Source organism: Schistocerca nitens, chromosome 4 (assembly GCF_023898315.1).
Source record: "Schistocerca nitens isolate TAMUIC-IGC-003100 chromosome 4, iqSchNite1.1, whole genome shotgun sequence".
Taxonomy (NCBI): Eukaryota; Metazoa; Arthropoda; class Insecta; order Orthoptera; family Acrididae; genus Schistocerca; species Schistocerca nitens.
The window spans coordinates 815251029-815270943 of record NC_064617.1 but is presented as its reverse complement, the minus strand read 5'-3'; the positions used below and the strand labels follow the sequence as shown (position 1 = coordinate 815270943).

Below are 19915 nucleotides of genomic sequence, written 5' to 3'. Positions count from 1 at the left end.
CTTTCTCTGGCCGCCCCGTCATTTTAGGCAATAAGCTCGGTACGCCGTGTACAGTCGGTTGACTACGTAAACAGAAATGCGTATACTATCTATCCTACGAACATTGGGTTTTAATAATACAAAAATAAAGTACATGATACAAGAAAATGTCATTAGACGTTTTTGTCAAGCACACCGAGATGTACCATCTGTATAATTTTGGCGCCTTATACCGTTTACACCCTGTATATATGATGTCAAGGGTGTAAGTGTTGGCTGTCTTATCTCAGGGAGAGTGCCACAAAAACACCGAAAGAGCTGAAATGGCAGACACTGGAAGACAGATGCAAACTATCCACTCAACACCTACTTATAAAGTTCCTAGAACCAAGTGTAAGTGTCAAATCTGGAAATGTACAACAACCTCCTAATCGCTGCTATAGGGATCTCGAAGACGAGACAGGACTAATTACGTCACGCATAGAGGCATTTAAGCATTCCAGGGTCAGGGATTTTCTCTGCCTCGTGATGACTGGGTGTTGTGATGTCCTTAGGTTAGTTAGGTTTAAGTAGTTCTAAGTTCTAGGGGACTGATGACCATAGATGTTAAGTCCCATAGTGCTCAGAGCCATTTTTTTTTTCTTTAAGCAATCACTCTTCCCACGATGCATACACGAGGGTGGGAGGAGGGGGGGAACACCGTGATAGCTCGTATAATGGGACGTACCATCTGCCATGCAGTTTCAGTGGTTTGCAGAGTATATATGTAGATGTAGATCTGGCTCTGAGAACTATGAGACTTAACTTCTGAGGTCATCAGCCTCCCAGAACTTAGAACTACTTAAACCTAACAAACCTAAGGACATCACACACATCCATGCCCGAGGCAGGATTCGAACCTGCGACCGTAGCGGTCGCGCGGAACCAGACTGCAGCGCCTAGAACCGCTCGAGCATCCCAGCCGGCAGATGTTGATCTAGCTGATTGGGTTAAACAATGTGACGAAACCAGACGCTTTTCTGTGTCCCCAGAAAAGCAGGCAACCCGCATAACGGAGAGGGGTTTCAGGCACCTTCATCCTGCCTCCACAAGCTAGCAGCTTCTTTTATCTATTTGTTTCTCTCTCTCTCTTGAGCTCTCTCCTGCAGACGCTCGACACATGTCGCGACCAGTAAAACGCAAAGCCTTTTGTCCCACAGGCGTCGGTCGTTCGTCACAGAATAACTGATGGACGGGAGCCGGGTCGATATCGATATCGATTGCCGGCGAAGGAGACGCGGCCGCTTGTGGCTCCCCGCCGGTACAGTTGTGGAGCGGGCGCCGCCCCCGCGATTCGCAATTTACTGCGGCCGTATTTCAGTGCCGGGCGACGGCGGCGCCGCGCATGCGCTTCTCGGTCCAAATTACGCCGCCCGGGCCGAATGGCAGCTAGGCAGGCACGCCGACTGCTCCAGTGTCGCGGCTCCGCGTTACCAGCGGAGGGGAGATTTATTAACCGCCGGGCGCAGATAAATTACAAAAGGAGCAAAGAAGCGCCGCCGCACTCGGTCCGCCTGCGGCGGACGCGGCGCTCGGATGACAAAGTGGGCCCCGCATGTCTGACGCGCTGGGGATAGTGAATCCTCCCAACAAATACTGCAGCTCCCGTGCTAATTTGTGCTAAAAACGTACTCCTCTCTTTTTCTCTGCGAATTTAATCATAGAATGCATGTACCCACTTTTGCAAAACGGCCACCAAATAAAATGGCCTTTATGAACGAAGAGCACATGTGTTGTGTAGTGAAATGACTTCATGGAATGATACACAGGTGAGTCACTAACTTTTGCGCCCCCCCCCGCCCATAGACCGAACGTGAGGAGAGGGGCTAGTGTAACTGTTTAATACAAACCATACAAAAATGCACGGACGTATGTTTTTTAACACAAACCTACGTTTTTTTAAATGGAACCTGTGGTGTCACCGCTAGACACCACACTTGCTAGGTGGTAGCTTTAAATCGGCCGCGGTCCATTAGTACATGTCGGACCCGCGTGTCGCCACTGTCAGTGATCGCAGACCGAGCGCCACCACACGGCAGGTCTCGAGAGACTTACTAGCACTCGCCCCAGTTGTACGGACGACGTAGCTAGCGATGAACACTGTCGAAGCCTCGCTCATTTGCAGAGCAGATAGTTAGAATAGCCTTCAGCTAAGTCCATGGGCCGGCCGAAGTGGCCGTGCGGTTAAAGGCGCTGCAGTCTGGAACCGCAAGACCGCTACGGTCGCAGGTTCGAATCCTGCCTCGGGCATGGATGTTTGTGATGTGCTTAGGTTAGTTAGGTTTAACTAGTTCTAAGTTCTAGGGGACTAATGACCTCAGCAGTTGAGTCCCATAGTGCTCAGAGCCATTTGAACCATTTTTAAGTCCATGGCTACGACCTAGCAAGGTGCAATTAGCATGTATCTACAGAGTCTCACTTGTATTGTCAAGAGCGATGTACAACAAGGATGGATTAAAGTTAAGTATTCCAGAAGCTACGTACTTTTCTTTATAGCATTCATTACGTATCCTGTTTCAGACCTCTCTAGCCTGCGTGAGTTTAAGCGCGTGCCTTTCGGATACCCGTCACTGTGGACTGGCTGTCTTGTCAGTTCACAACAGAACCACGTTAGTTTTGTTAGCACATCTGAACATATAAACAAATACGTAATCAGTGCCGTTTGTTGCATTGTAAAATGTTAATTACATCCGGAGATATTGTAACCTAAAGTTGACGCTTGAAACCTCCGACGTTCAGTTGCGTGTTGCAACAAACACGGGCCACGGTCGGCGAGCAGCATCTGCAGGGACATGTTTACGATGACGACCGTGTTTACGAGTGTGGCTGTAGTGCACTGTTGTGGTTTGGTCTAGCTGTCGCAGTGTCCACATGTAGCGCTTGCTGCTATTGTTATTCTGCATTCGTCTCCGCACGCAGACCAACTGTAGTACACCGTGTTACCAGACGTCTGTGATAGTGTAGTGTTGTAGGAACTGTGACCATGGTGTATTCGAACTCTGAAAAGGCGGAGATGATACTCATCTATGGCGAGTGTCGACGAAATGCAGCTGAAGCCTGCAGGGTGTATGCAGAACGGTACCCGGACAGAGAGCATCCAACGTGCCGCACATTGCAAAACATCTACCTCCTACTACATGCAACAGGTATGGTCGTAGCACGCAAACGGGTCCGTAACAGGCCCGTCACAGGAGAAGCGGGTGCAGTTGGTGTGTTAGCTGCTGTTGCCATGAACCCACACGGGACATTGCGAGAGCCGGTGAACTGAGTCAAAGTAGTGTCATACGCATACTGCATCGTCAACGCTTTCACCCGTTTCATGTGTCGCTACATCAGCAATTACATTGTGATGACTTTAATCATTGAGTGCAATTCTGTCACTGGGCATTAACAGAGGATGCGTTGCAGTTCTACCTGTTTACCGATGAAGCGGGTTTCACAAACCACGGGGCAGTGAATCTACGGAACATGCATTACTGGTCCGTGGACAATCCTCGCTGGCTCAGACAGGTAGAGCGACAGCGACCGTGGACTGTAAATGTATGGTGCGGAATCATTGGCGACCACCTCATTGGTCCTCACTTCATTGCAGGGGCCCAAACAGCAGCAACATACATCGCTTTTCTACAGAATAATCTGCCAACGTTGCTCGAAAATGTCCCACTGGAAACGCGTCGACGTATGTGGTATCAGCATGATGGTGCACCTGCACATTCCGCAATTAACACTAGGCTGACACTTGACAGGATGTTCGACGGGCGTTTCATAGGACGTGGAGGACGCATAAACTGGACAGCCCGTTCTCCTGATCTTACACCTCTGGACTTCTTTCTGTGGGGTACGTTAAAGGAGAATGTGTACCGTGATGTGCCTACAACCCCAGAGGATATGAAACAACGTATTGTGGCAGCCTACGACGACATTACACCAGATGTACTGCGGCATGTACGACATTCGTTACGCCAGAGACTGCAACTGTGTGCAGCAAATGATGGCCACCACATTGAACATATATTGGCCTGACATGTCGGGACCCACTCTATTCCACTCCGTAATTGAAAACGAAAACCATTTGTGTACGTGTACCTCACCCCTCATGGTAATGTACATGTGCGTCAGTTAAAAAGACCAATAAAAAGGTGTTAGCATGTGGACGTAATGTGCTGTTCCAGTCTCTTCTGTACCTAAGGTCCATCACCGTTCCCTTTGGATCCCTACGTAATTCGGTGCTCTCCGATACACACGGTCGAACAGCGGAGGAGTGGTACTCAAGCGTCAACTTTAGGTTACAGTATCTCCGGATGTAATTAACATTTGACAATGCAACAAACGGCACTGATTACGTATTTGTTTATATGTTCAGATGTGCTAACAAAACTAACGGGGTTCCATTTAAAAAAACGTAAGTTTGTGTTAAAAAACAAACTTCCGTGCATTTTTTTATGGTTTTTATTAACCAATTACACTAGCCCCTCTCCTCACGTTCGGTCTGTGGAATCGATTCGTCAGTATTTGATGTGGTTTACGAAATAGATCCAGCGGTAATGTTAGGTGTGACACCCTGTATATAGGGTTGGCCACTGATCGTGACCGGGCCAAATATCTCACGAAATAAGCATCAAACGAAAAACCTACAAAGAACGAAACTCGTCTAGCTTGAAGGGGGAAACCAGATGGCGCTATGGTTGGCCCGCTAGATGGCGCTGCCATAGGTCAAACGGACATCAACTGCGTTTTTTTAATTAGGAACCCCCATTTTTTATTACATATTCGTGTAGTACGTAAAGAAATATGAATGTTTTAGCTAGACCACTTTTTTCGCTTTGTGATAGATGGCGCTGTAATAGTCACAAACACATGGCTCACAATTTTAGACGAACAGCTGGTAACAGGTAGGTTTTTTATATTAAAATACCGAACGTAGGTACGTTTTAACATTTGATTTCGGTTGTTCCAATGTGATACTTGTACATTTATGAACTTATCATTTCTGAGAACGCATGCTGTTACAGCGTGCTTACCTATAATTACCACATTAATGCAATAAATGCTCAAAATGATGTACGTCAACCTCAATGCATTTGGCAATACGTGTAACGACATTCCTCTCAACAACGAGTAGTTCGCCTTCCGTAATGTTCGCACATGCATTCACAATGCGCTGACGCCTGTTGTCAGGCATTGTCGGTGGATCACGTTAGCGAATATCCTTCAATCTTCCCCACAGAAAGACATCCGGGGACATCAGATCCGGTGAACGTGCGGGCCATGGTATGGTTGCCCAATAGTGCATATTATGTGCCGGTTTACGTCACCGCTGTTGGTGAATGACGCTTCGTGGCTAAATAGAACGCGTGTAAAAAATCTGTCATCGTCCCGTAATTACTCTTGTTCCCAGTGGTAGAACTGTACACGACGATCAGAGTCGTCGCCATGCAATTCCTGGTGCATAGAAATATACGGGTGCTAATGATGTTCATGTAGCATTCTCGACACCGACGTTTTTGACATTCCCGATTCTCGCGCAGTTTGTCTGCTACTGATGTACGCATTAGCCGCGACACCATCTAAAGCAGCTACTTGGGCATCATCATTTGTTGCCGGTCGTGGTTGACGTTTCACATGTGGCTGAAAGCTTCCTGTTTTCTTAAATAACATAACTATTCGGCGAACGGTCCGGACACTTGGATGATGTCGTCCAGGATACCGAGCAGCATACATAGCACACGCCCGTTGGGCACTTTGATCATAATAGCCATACATCAACACCATTTCGACCTCTTCAGCTATTGGTAAACGGTCCATTTTAACACGGGTAATGTATCAAGAAGCAAATACCGTCTGCACTGGCAGAATGTTACGTGATACCACGTACTTATATGTTTGTGACTATTACAGCGCCGTCTATCACAAAGCGAAAAAAGTGGTCCAACTAAAACATACTTCTTTACGTGCTACACGAAAATGTAATAAAAATGGGGGTTCCTATTTAAAAAACAGTTGATATCCGTTTGACCTATGGCAGCGCCATCTAGCGGGCCAACCGTAACGCCATCTGGTTTCCCCCTTCAAGCTAGGCATGTTTCGCTCTTTGTAGTTTTTACGTTTGATGCTTATTTCGTGAGATATTTGGCCCGGTCACTATCAATGGACCACACAATATATATATATATATATATATATATATATATATATATATATGTGTGTGTGTGTGTGTGTGTGTGTGTGTGTGTGTGTCAAGACGGTCAGAAACAGTCGGAAAATCTGGGCAGGTTGTGCTCAAAAAAAAAAAAAATTGCGGTACATTGCACCATTTCCTATTTAATTAGCACTGAAGGTAGCCAACCAGCGTTCTCCGGCGGTACTCCAAAAGGATACCGCCCTTCGATTGTGCCATTCCAGTACTAATCGAAGCGCTATGTTTTCAGGTGCCAGCCAGCCAGCCAGCCGAACAGCAGCGGTCCAGCCGAGCAGCAGCAGCAGCAGCAGCAGTAGCAGCAGCGGTCCCGGCCAGCAGCGGCGGTCCAGCCGGCAGCAGCTAGCCAGCCCTTCAGCAGCAGCAGTCCAGCCAGCCAGCCAGCCCTCCAGCAGCAGCAGCAGCCGCGACGGCGGCGGTCCCGGCCAGCAGCAGCCAGCCAGCACTTCAGCAGCAGTGGTCCAGCCAGCCAGCCCTCCAGTAGCAGCGGTCCAGCCAGCCAGCCCTCCAGCAGCAGCAGTCCTGCCAGCCAGCCCTCCAGCAGCAGCAGCAGCAGCAGCAGCAGCAGCAGCGGCCCTGGACCCGTCCGCGGCAGCAGCAGCAGCTGCGGCATTCCTGCCAGCCGTCGCCAGAGCCAGCAGCGTGGGACTCTGGTCTTCGTCCGTCTTCGTCTGTCCCCAGTTTTTTTCTTACCCTTTCGTCCTTTGCATTTTTGTTTATCCCTGTTGTCAAGTCAGCCCCCACCACCACTACCACCACAGCCATAGTTTATACTTCCCCCTCCGCCACTACCACCACCATTACATGGTGTGCCCAGTCACACATCCCACTTTCCATCCCTCCTCTTTGTCACCCCCTCTCCAGCTTCTTCCTCCCGCTCCACTCCCTTTCTCCCCACTCCCCCAGCCTGTCACTGCTGCTCCAGCTAGGGTGGTGACCCGTCGGGCCACTGCCCGTGCCCAACTCTCCCCATCGCCTTCGCCATCACCGCCACCACCGTCGCCGTCGCCGTCGTCGTCGCCTTCACCGTCACCATCTCCAGCGCCGACTGCTGCGTCCACGCCAGGACCTGCCCCTTCCCGCCACCTCCAGATAGCTCCTGTCCCTCATATCACCACCCACCCTTCTGCCGCCGTTAAACGCCCTTGTGGCACCACCACCTCCTCCGCTCCCAAAAAGACCCCACCCCATCCTCCTCCCCCCCGCAGGATGTCATGGATGTCTCCCCGCTTGGCCCTGCTCCCTCCGCCTCCTCCTCCTCCTCCTCCTCCCCCCCTCTTTATACAAATACCTCCTCTCCTGTCCAGATCCTTCCCGAGGCCCAGAATCTCTACCTCCTCCTCCACCAACACTTCCCTGGTGCCCCCATCTCACTCCTCACTCCCAGACGGGATTCCGTTCTCATCTCCTCTCCCGCCACCCCATCACCCGTTTTGGCTCCAACACCTCCCTCACCCCTGCTCCTTCTCCATCTCCTACCCGCCAACCCCAACCCCCGCGTTGCCCGCCGACCCTCACCGCCGTGATCACTCGGCTCAGTCTGACGATCACAGAGGAAGAGGTGTTGGCAGAGCTCAAGGTGCATCCCACACTGGAGGTGCAGGCGGTCTGCCGCATTTTCAACTCGGCTGGCCCCAACCGCCTTATGCGGGTTTTCTCCGAGGATACCCCCTCCATTGACCGTCTCCTGAGGGAGGGTGCCCTTCTCTTCAACCAGCGCTATAAGGTCGACCCCTCCCGTTCCCCTCCTCAATCCCTGCACTGCCAGAGGTGTCTGCACTATTATGCACACCCAACAGCCGAATGCCGCAAGGCCCCCACCTGCCCGCATTGAAGGCAAGCACACTTCCTCCAGCAGTGCCCTAACCTTCAATCCCCTCCCTCCTTTAATACCTGCAATCTCCCCCATCCCACCTACTCCCAAAAGTGTAAAGCCCGACCCCCTCCGACCACTCCTGAACTCACCGTCCCTGTCCGTCCTCTGGACGCCCCCACCCCTCCTGGCAATTCTCTTCCCCCCCCCCCCCACCGTTGAGGACATCATAAGGCTCCTCACCATTGTCCTACAAAACGTCCACCCTTTCCAGCGCCCTCACACACTCCAACAGGTCTCCCTCGCTGCCCGTTCCATTTTCCACTTAAAAATGTATGCCACCTACTCCAACAACCAGGCCCATTTCACCTTCTCCCGTCTTGACACCCTTCTCTAAATCACTGTCATGGCGCGACAGCACTGTATCCTTTTCAACAACATCCGCTCCCTTCCCGCCAACAAGAACCTCTTCCTGCACACCCTTGCCACCCACTGCGTCGATGCCTTCCTCCTCAATGAAACCTTCCTCCAACTCCACAACACTGTCCACACCTCGCCATACCTCCTTCACCGCTCCGATAATCCCCTCACGATTGCCCATGGTGGAGTTGCCATTGGTCACCACCGCCAGATCCCAGTTCGGCTCGAACCTCTCCTTCCCGACCCCACCAAACACCTGATCCTTAGTCTCTTCTTCCCCGGCCTTACCGTCACCTGCGCCACCATCTATGTCCGCCCTAATGCCCCTATTTCCTTCGACATCCTCTCCCACATTGGTAATACCTCCTCCTTCTACGTGATCGCCGCCGACCTCAACATCCATAGTCGTTCCGCCGCCCAGTTACGGCGGTGGCATCGGTTCCTCTCCTCCCTTCAAGGCGACGTCATCCCCATCCCCCAGCACACCCGTCCTGAATCCAACTCCACTCCCGATGTTATCCTTTCCTCCTCTAACCTCCTTGGCCGCATAACGGTGGATTTCCTGGAGCCTATTGGTAGCGACCATCTCCCTGTCCTCCTCACCGTTTCAGCCGGCCGTCGCCTCCGCCCCAACTCTCGTAATGACCCTCCCCCAAAGTACGTACATGACTATTCCTGTGCCAACTGGAATGCCTACCGGGATACCCTCTCCACCCAGGTCGATAGCCACCCCTTCACCTACCACCACCCTCACAATGTAGCCCATGCCGCCTCCTTTCTCCAGCAGACCTTGTCTGAGGCCGTGGAGGCCCACGTCCCTACTGTCGCCATCCACCCCCACCGTCCTACCTTACCCCCACAGGCCGTCCTCCTCCTCCGTGAAACCCGCCGTCTCTACCATGCCTTCCTTCACACGCGTGACCCGGACACACTCCAACGCCACCAGCAACTTCAGCAACACATTCGAAATTTGCTCGTGGCTAAGAAATGCTGGGACTGGCGACAGACATGTACCCGTTTAAATGCTACCCTACCTATAAACTCGTCCAAGTTCTGGTCAGCCTTCCGTCACCTTACCAGAACTAAAACCTCCCTACTATCCTCTTCTCCATGATGATCACCCCTTCCCTGACACCCTTAGTAAGGCCAATCACCTTGCCTCCTACCTCTCTGATGTCTTTTCCATCCCCGATGATCCCCAGTTCGATTACTCCCTCTTCCCCAATGTCCGCGATCGAACTGACACCTCTGTCCCTCCCCTCACATCTGGTTTCCAGTACTTGGACAACATTGCACACACAGAACTCAATGCCCCCATCACTACACAGGATCTCATTGCTACACTCCACACGAAACGCAACACCGCTCCTGGTCACGATCATGTCACCTACCGTCACCTTCGTGAAGCTCCTGTCTCTTTCCTCTCCACACTGGCCAGGCGCTACAATGTAGTCCTGTCCACTGGTTACTACCCCGCCCTGTGGAAAACCTCCCATATCCTGATGTTCCTTAAACCTGGTAAACCGCCATCCGCCATCTCCTCCTACCATCAGCCTTACCTCAGTCTTCAGCAAGGTCCTGGAATCTATCCTCACCCGCCGCATTCACCAGCATCTCCGCCAGCACCGCCTCCTTCCCGTTACCCAGTGTGGCTTTCGGCCGTCCTTCTCTTCCAACGACCTTCTCCTTCACCTCACTCATCTCCATTCCAAGCAGCTTAATTCCCGTCGCTCCGCAATCTTCCTCTCCCTGGACCTCGAACGTGCTTATGACCGTATATGGCATTCCGGTCTCCTCTTCACGCTCCAAACCTTCGCCCTACCCATTAACTACGTCCGTCTGATCGGCTCCTTTCTCTCCCACCGTCCTTCCTACGTCACCATCCATAACACGGATTCCTACACCTTCTTTCCCTTCGCCGGTGTGCCTCAAGGCTCCGTCCTCTCCCCTCGTCTGTACCTTAAATATACGGCGGACATGCCGCCGCCGTCACCCCCGTCCACCTTCTCCAGTTTGCCGAGGACACCGCCTTCCTTGCCCTTGCCCTGCAGCGCTCCCAACACCTTCTCCAATCCCATCTTGACCGGTTCACTGCTTGGTGCAACCAGTGGTTGCTCAAGGTCAATCCCTCCAAAACCCAGGCGATCACTGTAGGCAAAACCACCCCTTCGTTCCGCCTCATTGATTTCTATCTCACCATCTATGGCTGTCCTATCGCCCTCACCCCCACCCTTAAGTACCTTGGCGTCACCTTCGACCGTCGACTCTCCTGGAACCCCATCTCCGGACAATCCAAGCCAAGGCACGCTACCGACTCCGTCTCCTCAAGCTCCTTTCCGGCCGTACGTGAGGTCTGGACCCCTCCACCATACTCCACACCTATAAATCCCTCATCCGCCCTATCCTTTGTTACGCCCATCCGGCCTGGATCTCCGCCCCCCCCCCACCTTTTATAAATCCCTTCAAATCCTTGAACGACATGCTCTCCGCCTCGCCTATCGCTTCCGTCTCCCCTCCCCCACGCGGATCCTGTACGATCTCATTCCGTTCCCCCACCTCCTCCTTTTCTTTGAAAGGATACGGATCCTGTACACCTCCCGAAAACTCGATCCTCGTCACCCACTTGTCTCGCCCATCCTCTCCTGCCCCACCCGCTGCCGCACCTGTATTCCCACGTCCCATCCTGTCTCCATCTCTCCACCCTCCTTACCCTCTCCCAAGGTGGCTTCCGCCAGCTCCCTCTCCATGATGATGCCCTCCTCCCCTCCATCTACCCCTCCTACCAACTTTGATCCTCCCTCCCTCTTCCTGTGTTTGCTCCTTTGGGCACCCTCCCTCCCTTCTCTCCCTCTTCCCTCCCTCCTCCATTTCTCCCCACTCCTCCCCTGGGCTTCCCCTCCCCTGTCCCTCTCCTCCTCCCCCCATATCCTCAGCCATTGACATCCTTGTTCTCCCCTCTTCCCCACCTCACCCTTATTCCTCTCTTGGCAGGTCCCCGGACTGGCACACGCTAAGTGGACATTCGCGCGCGGGAGATCATCGCCATCAGTGTCTCGTGTGTGCTGTCGTGTTTAGTGTTCAGTGTTCACCGTCACACTCCATCGTTCATCAGTGCCATCGACATCTTCCGTGTTTGTGCTTCGTGTCAACAGTTTGTAGTGTGGATTGAACGGCTTCATATTTTTTATGTTCATGTGTCTACTGTTTTTTTCCCCGCCGTTTTGTTCCAACTCATGTGTCTTCTCTGTTTTATCATTGTACTATCTTTGGCTGAAGACCGGCGTATTGTGCTGCTGCCAGCCTACCTATTCTACGGGTATTAAAATCACAATAAAGAAAAAAAAAATAGCCAACCAGGCCGTTGAACGCTCAAATTCAACCAGCCTGCTAGAGACATTGTTTTTCGTTTGATATTCTCAAACTGAACAAACGTAGCTTTTACTCACTTATCTTAAATTTATCACTTTCGTAAGGGCGCATTTTAACCGGTAATGAGCTTTTGAACAAATGTTATCTCACGGACCCACAGATGTCTGTGCATTGCCACGTTTTAGCGCGAGTAAGTGCTTGAATCTGTGCACCCGATGGCCTGGTTAACTAACGTCAATCCTGATTGAATCCGAAACAACGTACGTATCAAACTTTTTTCTTAACAATAATTTATCAGCACAACCTATCCTGCAACACCCTCACAAGCTTTTTCCGTCAGTGTACAACGTTAAGTTTGTTGCCCAAGCGGTGGCCTAGCGGTAGGCAGCATCGCCTATAACTTCAACGCCCCGTAACGTCGTTGGATAACGTTTTTCGGACATAGGTTTCTCTATTAGATTTGTTTCTCAACACACCCTTTGCAACACATTGAAGTTTTTCTTAACGTTTCTGGGACACCCTGTATTTTTGAGTGTTTGGTTTAATTTGGAACAACAAAATACCTTGAAAAATACGCATTGCACGAAAAAAATGTTGAAGACGAAAAAAATTTATTTTAAAAGAGGACAGCCATCGATGCTAAAATTGGCCACCCCTAACCTCTCCAAATCCGCCATGGGGGAGGGGATCAACTTCTTATTTTCAAGTAGAAACCAAACTTTTTTATTGCAAATTCGGATTTTACGCCAAAAAATCTAGGGTTTATTATACAAAATATTTTTCATTCGTGGCAGACGGCGCCGCAATCGGCGCGAGAATTACAGGGGTTGGACGGACGAACACACCGAAATCGTCCACGATGATGGTGAGATTCGAGAGAGCTCAACAAAATCAAATATCCTGATGCTTGGGGACTCACCGAAATCAAACCCGAAATGAACAACAACCTACGTTTCGTTAAAACTGCGTTGCGTTACGTGTAGCTTATTTGCCAGATTTTTTAATTGTCTAAACGTAAAAGTCCTAGTGTACATTCAAATTTGCAAAATCCTCGTGATTTCGGTGAGCCGCTACACCATCAATATGCTTGATTTCGCTGTCCCCCCTCAAATCTCAACAACAGGATGACTGGTTTCAGTGTGTACTCTTGCACCTATTACAGCGTCTTCTATCGCTAATAGAAGAAGAGGTTTCACATGAACTCGAAGTACTTTTGGCGTAGAAACAGAATCTACAATAAAAAAGGGGGTTCCACCTTGAAAATAAAAAAGTTTACCCTCATCGGGGGGTTATGGGATGGCCAGGTTTAGAACAGACAGATATCCCTTCGAAAATACTATCTGGTACGTTATTTTGATACGATGCGATTTTTTTCGAGGTATTTATTTCATCGAAATTTCTGACAGACACCCTGTATACACATCCTCCAGTCACATTTACTTGGCCACCTACTGCAATCCTCAATAACTACCTTTTGCAGTGCATACCAGTGCGAGATGTACAGAAAGAAAGTCAGTGATGTTCTACAAGGTAACGACGGGGATATGGAGCCATAGTGACTCCGTTACCATGGCCAGCTGCGCTAAGTTTCTAGGTTGAGGATGCATGGAGTGAACATCCCAATCAAGGTGGTCTCACAAATTCCTCACTGGGTTTTAATCTGGAGAGTTGGTGACCAGGGGAGAACTGTAAAGTCATCCTGGTGCTCTTCCAACAACGCACGTACACTGCGAGCTGTGTGTCATGTTGTAATGTCCTACAGGTAGACGTTATGGTGCCGAGGAGAAAAATTCCATCAGACCATAAAGCTTCTTTCTCAGGTCTGAACCCTTCCGACGATTGTTACAGTTGTTTCCTTTCTATTCGATGGAGAATAAAACGGGACTCATCTGAAGAGTCCACCTGTTGTCAAGCAGTGGACGTTTGGTTGCGCTGTTGGCGTGCCAAGTCCAACCTTAGTCGCCGATGAACTGCAATAAGCATGGGTGCAAGAACCAAGCGCCTGCTGCAGAGACCATACGCATCAATGTTGAGAGGATACTATTGGTAACCGCTTGGATTATCTCCAAGTAGTTTGCTCAACAATTGCGCGTCTATTCGCCCGTACGCAAGTTCACAGGAGTCGTTGACACCTATCATGCATGGCCTGTGGTGCACAAAAGTTTCGTCGGCGCCGGTGTTGGACAGCGTCATTTTACCACGCACGGTATACCTTAACCATGGCGGCACGCAAACAATGGACAAACTTAGTCATTTCGGAAATGCTTCCACCCTTGGCCTGAAAGCCAACGATCATGCAAGTTTGGACATGTAAATCGCTCTGTTACTGCACCACAAGAACGACTGCACTATTTCCACGTCCCCCCAACAAGCTAAACCCACTGATGAGCCAAAACATTACTACCACCTGGGAACGAAGTTTTTCGCGACGGCACTTATATATAAAACATTCTCGGTATTCTTACCGTGTCACCTCTGGATAAATCTCGAGCTTTCCACGATTACCTCCATCCTCAACGTCAGGAGCTGACAGTCTTCACTGCTGCTGTAGTAGCTTCGTGTTCAAAACGGCTCTCTTCTGTGCAGGATGATGGAAACTCTGTGCATTCAGGTCTAAATCTGTATGCATCGGCTTACGGTATACAGAGTGTTCCCATGAGACCTATTGTCAGTGCAATTGGTTCTCCTACTTATAAGCTGGCCAAATACCTAACAAAGTTGATGACTTCTATAGTTGGCCGGTGTGAAGATCACATCAAAAACTCCCAGATGTTCATTGAGAAAATCAAAGAGATTAGAGTTGGTTCAAATGACATTTTAGTCAGCCTGGATGTGGTATCGCTGTTAACAAAAGTTCCTGTGGAGGACACTTTGAAAATGCTGGAGGATCTTTTTCCTCCTGAAACTATAAAGTTGTTCCGGCACGTGATGACTACCACCTAATTCTTGAATGGTAACAAATTTAATGAAATGAGAGACGGTATGGCGATGGGCTCTCTGTTGTCTGCATCACTGGCTATCTTTTTTATGGAGAATTTTGAAGAACGTGCATTAAATTCGGCTCCCCTACATCCATCCTTATTTTATCGTTACGTTGGCGATACATTTATGACCTGGCCACACGGCGCAGAAGCTCTCGAACAATTCATGGAACACATGAACAGCATACATTCGAACATCCAGTTCACTGTAGAGATGGAGAAAGAAGGTAGACAACCTTTCTTAGGCGTTTTAGTACAACGACAGGCGGACGGGCGTCTTGGCCACTCTGTATACCGTAAGCCGACGCATACCGATTTATACCTGAATGCACAGAGTTTCCATCATCCTGCTCAGAAGAGAGCTGTTTTGAACACGTTGGTATACAGAGCCAAAACTGTTTCTGACGAGGACCACATCTGACGAGGACCACATCTGAAGAACGTGTTCCGAAATAATGGCTATGGTGCACGTGATAAAAAGGCAGAGTTCTCCTAAAGAAGGAAACGTGAAAATGCTGCAACCTCATAGGATGAAACACCGATTGCGGTTCCTCGTTTTTGTGGCGCGATTTCCGGCAAAATAGGAAGAGTCCTGCGTAGATGAGGTATAAGAGCGATTTTTCGTCGTCCTAAGAAAATTAAGGAGATGCTGCGCCCTTTTACGGACAATCTCGGCCTGAGGATCCCTGGACTTTATAATGTACCCTGTGAGTGTGAAAGCAATTACACAGGTCAGACAATTCGCACCGTTTCCGACCGCTGTGCAGAACACCAACGCCATATTAAAAATAGAGAACTGGAGAAATCGGCAATTGCGGAGCACAGCCTCACGAACAAATATAAAATATTGTTCTATGAAACTAAAATTCTGTCCCATGCCTCCACATACTGCGATTCTGTTATTAAGGAGGCTCTTGAAATACGAATGAGCCAAAATAACTTTAACCGCGATAGCGGATACCATCTGAGCTGTGCATGGAAACGAGCGCTTGATGCAGAGAAGCAGCAGAGACGTTCCTTCCAACGGAAGCGGTGGCGCCACTAGCGCACACAGTGACCCCGTCTGCGACAGCAGTACGTAATCGCCGACCAATCATAAGCCGACCAATCAGAAGCCGTCTTCGGGCTATATAGAGGTTACCACAGCAGCAGTGAAGGCAGGCGATCATTGTAGGCAAAACCACCCCTTCCTTCCGCCTCCTTGATTTCTATCTCACCATCTATGGCCGTCTTATCGCCCTCACCCCCACCCTTAAGTACCTTGGCGTCACCCTCGACCGTCGACTCTCCTGGACCCCAATCTCCGGACAATCCAAGCCAAGGCACGCTCCCGACTCCGTCTCCTCAAGCTCCTTTCCGGCCGTACGTGGGGTCTGGACCCCTCCACCATACTCCACACCTATAAATCCCTCATCCGCCCTATCCTTTGTTACGCCCATCCAGCCTGGATCTCCGCCACCCACCCACCTTTTATAAATCCCTTCAAATCCTTTAACGCCATGCTCTCCGCCTCGCCTATCGCTTCCGTCTCCCCTCCCCCACGCGGATCCTGTACGATCTCATTCCATTCCCCCACCTCCTCCTTTTCCTTGAAAGGATACGGATCCAGTACACCTACCGCAAACTCGATCCTCGTCACCCGCTTGTCTCGCCCATCCTCTCCTGCCCCCACCTGCTGCCGCGCCTGTATTCCGACGTCCCACCCGGTCTCCATCTCTCCACCCTCCTTACCCTCTCCCAAGGTGGCTTCCGCCAGCTCCCCCTCCCTGATGATATCCTCCTCCCCTCCATATACCCCTCCTACCAACTTTGATCCTCCCTCCCTCTTCCTGTGTCTGTTCCTTTGGGCACCCTCCCTCCCTCCCTCCTCCCTTTCTCCCCACTCCTCCCCTGGGCCTCCCCTCCCCTGTCCCTCTACTCCTCCTACCATCTCCTCAGCCATTGGCATCTTTGTTCTCCCCTCTCCACCCTCTCCAACCCCCCCCCTCACCCTTATTCCCCTCTTGGCAGGTCCCCGGACTCGCACGCGCTACGTGGACTTTCGCGCGCCAGAGATCATCGCCATCAGTGTCTCGTGTGTGTGACGTCGTTTTGTGTTTTTAGTGTCCGCCGTCACGCTTCTACGCTGTCGGATTCATCAGTGTTATGTGCGCCATGTCAACGTGTTTTCAGTGTCGTTATCGTCGAGTGTGAACGGCTCCTTGTTTTTTGTGTATCTGTGACCACTATTTTTTTGCCCATCACTATGTTCATTCTGATTCTCCATTCTGTGTTCTGTTATTGTCAACACTATGGCTGAAGAGCGGCGTAGCATGCCGCTGACAGCCTACCTGATTGTTCAGGTATTAAAATAACAATAAAGGGAAAAAAAAGCAGTGAAGGCAGTCAACTCCTGACGATGACGATGGATGTAATCGTCGAAAGCTCGAGATTTTATCCAGAACTGACGCGGCAAGAATACTGAGAATGTTTTATATATTATGACCACCTGCTTAACAGCTTATTTGTCCGTCTTTGAAACGAAGTACATCACTGATTCTGCATGCCAGGGATCCGACAGTTTGTTGGTAGCATTGTTCAGGTGCTTGGCATTAGATGTCTACGCACAGGTCATGCAATTCGCGTAAATAACGTCTAACTCGTGTGTAACTGTTTCTGATCTATTACCCTACAACAGCTACGCAACGACACGCTGTGAGTGCTTTAGGAATTTGGTGTTGAACCTATGGCCTGCAAGGTAGGAAGATACCATCTCACACTTGCAGAGTTCAGAAGAGTGCAGCAGTACAGACAGTGATGTAATCAATGATCTCAATGTCGGTTCCACTACAGTCAATAAAAGGAAACATTATCGCTAACAGAAATTAGTGTATTGGTTCAGGCATAACTGTATGTTAGCAAAAAATGAAAATCTTAGATTTTTGTTATTAAGGTATATTTTTTCTCTAAGTATGACTTCATGCCATAACAATGTTAGCAAAATCACGTACAGGATGGTAAAATATTGGTACTGGGTCTTCAAAACTGTGAATCGAAATTCCTAACTACAGGGTGGCACACCAAATGTGTTACCATTTTGTTTTTGAATATAAAGTTTATTGTCAATACAATCTGAAAGGAACATATACCACAATGAAGAGCCGTCCATGGAGATTTGTTCTAACTCAGCACATGCTCAATATGTCCACCATTTCGTTTCCTAACTTCCTTCAAACGAACACTGAAGTTAGTGATTACCCTACGGCATATGCCTTCCGTAATTTCACTGCAAGCTTGAAGAATAAGTCTTCTGAGCTCCATTAAATCACGTGGACGTTTCGGGAAAATTTTTTCCTTTAGGTACCCCCAAAGAAAAAAGTCACATGGATTGAGGTCTGGACTATTGGGGGGTAAATTTTGTCCGTCACCGAAGCGACCTGGAAACCTGAGTGAAATGATCCGCATGTCGAAATGCTCGTGTAAAAACTCCAACACAGTGTTTGCAGTACGTGGCCTTGCTCCACCTTGCATGAACCACTGCGTGTTGAAGGACAAGGCAGTAGCAAGAAGCTGTGGAAAGAAGCTATTGCGAAGCATGCTCAAATAAAGCTCGCTGTTCACAGTTTCTTCAAAGAAAAAGGGTCCAATAAGTCAGTGACTGGAAATTGCTGCCCACGCTGTAATTCTCGGAGCATAATGTTGTCTTTCATGAAGCACTTGTGGGGTTTCAGTGGCCCAAAAGGGTACATTTTGTTTGCTAACCACACCGTCTAAATGAAAATGCGCCTCGTCTGAAAACCAAACGTTGTTGAGAGTTTCTTCCCTATCCTTCACCCACTAAGCAAACAGTAGTCTCTGCTGCTTGTGTTCTTCAGTGAGCTTCTATGCACAGGTCATCTTGTATGAGTACATATAGAGGTCACTTTTAAGAATGCGTTGAACGGAGCGTCTGGATATTCCCAGTTGCAGTGCTGCCTTTCTATACGATTTCCCGGGACTTCTCTGTACAGCAACTCGTACCGCTTCAATATTCTCCGGCGAACAAACAGGCTTAGGCCGAGGTCGTTTCGCTTCCAATACTGTTCCTTCCTGTACAAATTTATCGTACAAGCTGTGGATGGTCTTCTTGCAAGGGACCCATCGTGTGTTAAACTGTTGTCGGAAACGCCTCTGAGTCACAACAGGGCTTTTCGTTTCATGAAAAAGTAACACAATTGCAGATCGTTGCTGTGTCGTCAGTCTTCCATTGTCAGCCATTGCTGCTTACTAGTCTCCTAGCGGCAGTATCGTTAATTACACGTCATTTAGTAACTCATTTGTTTTTCCAAGCTCTGCTGGTACTGCTGTAGAGATCCCAGCAGGGTTATCTAATGTGAGTCGAAAATTGTGAAAGAAACAATTGGTAACACATTTCGTGCGCCACCCTGTATTATAAGATCCTTTAATGGTAAGATGGTACATGACATGTTGGTGGTCGATTAAAAAAAAATAAAAATTGAATAGATTTGGGGTCAGTGACATCAATTACGCTAAAATGTACAGTTAAAATACCCAAGATTGAATGCGGGTCAGTAAAGAGCAATCATAAAGAAGTACACAATTAAAACTATTCATAATTCTGTAGTGGCTGATCAGTCCTTTTTATTAGATCAGAAATCTCGCGTTTCTGCTTCAATTAGGGCCGACAATCGTGAATATGTTTAACTGCAGGTCATGGTTGAAAGTACAAAAAAATAGGAGAGACGGAGACGACCACAGTTCTGAGTGTCACTTAAATGTCACTTGCTGGCGTGGGGCGAGCGCGAGTGGTGTAGCTTGTGTTACGTCGCATAGTACTCAGACCCATTCTATTAATAAAATTTGTTCAACTTCATGTAACTATGTCGTGTGACCTATCAAGTTAGCCGGAATTGTTTCAGGAATTCAATGTAAAGTGTGTTATTTGTTTGACACTTTACAAACGAGTCGCTGATTTGCGTACGCGATAATGGCACCCCATAGCGAACCTGATGGGTTCCATAGGATTAAAATCAGGCTAATTTCGTCGCGGAGACATCAATATGATTTCAGTGTAATGCTTCACAAACCATTGTAGCACGGTTCTGGCTCAGAGACATAGACAGTTATACTGCTGATAGA

At 49.2% G+C, this 19915-nt stretch overlaps 1 long non-coding RNA gene across 1 annotated transcript in view; it reads right to left on the bottom strand.

Moving 5' to 3' along the window:
* Nucleotides 1-19915, bottom strand: part of LOC126253235 (uncharacterized) — a 1041980-nt gene that overhangs the window by 554500 nt on the left and 467565 nt on the right. The gene's annotated exons all lie outside the window — the stretch shown is intronic.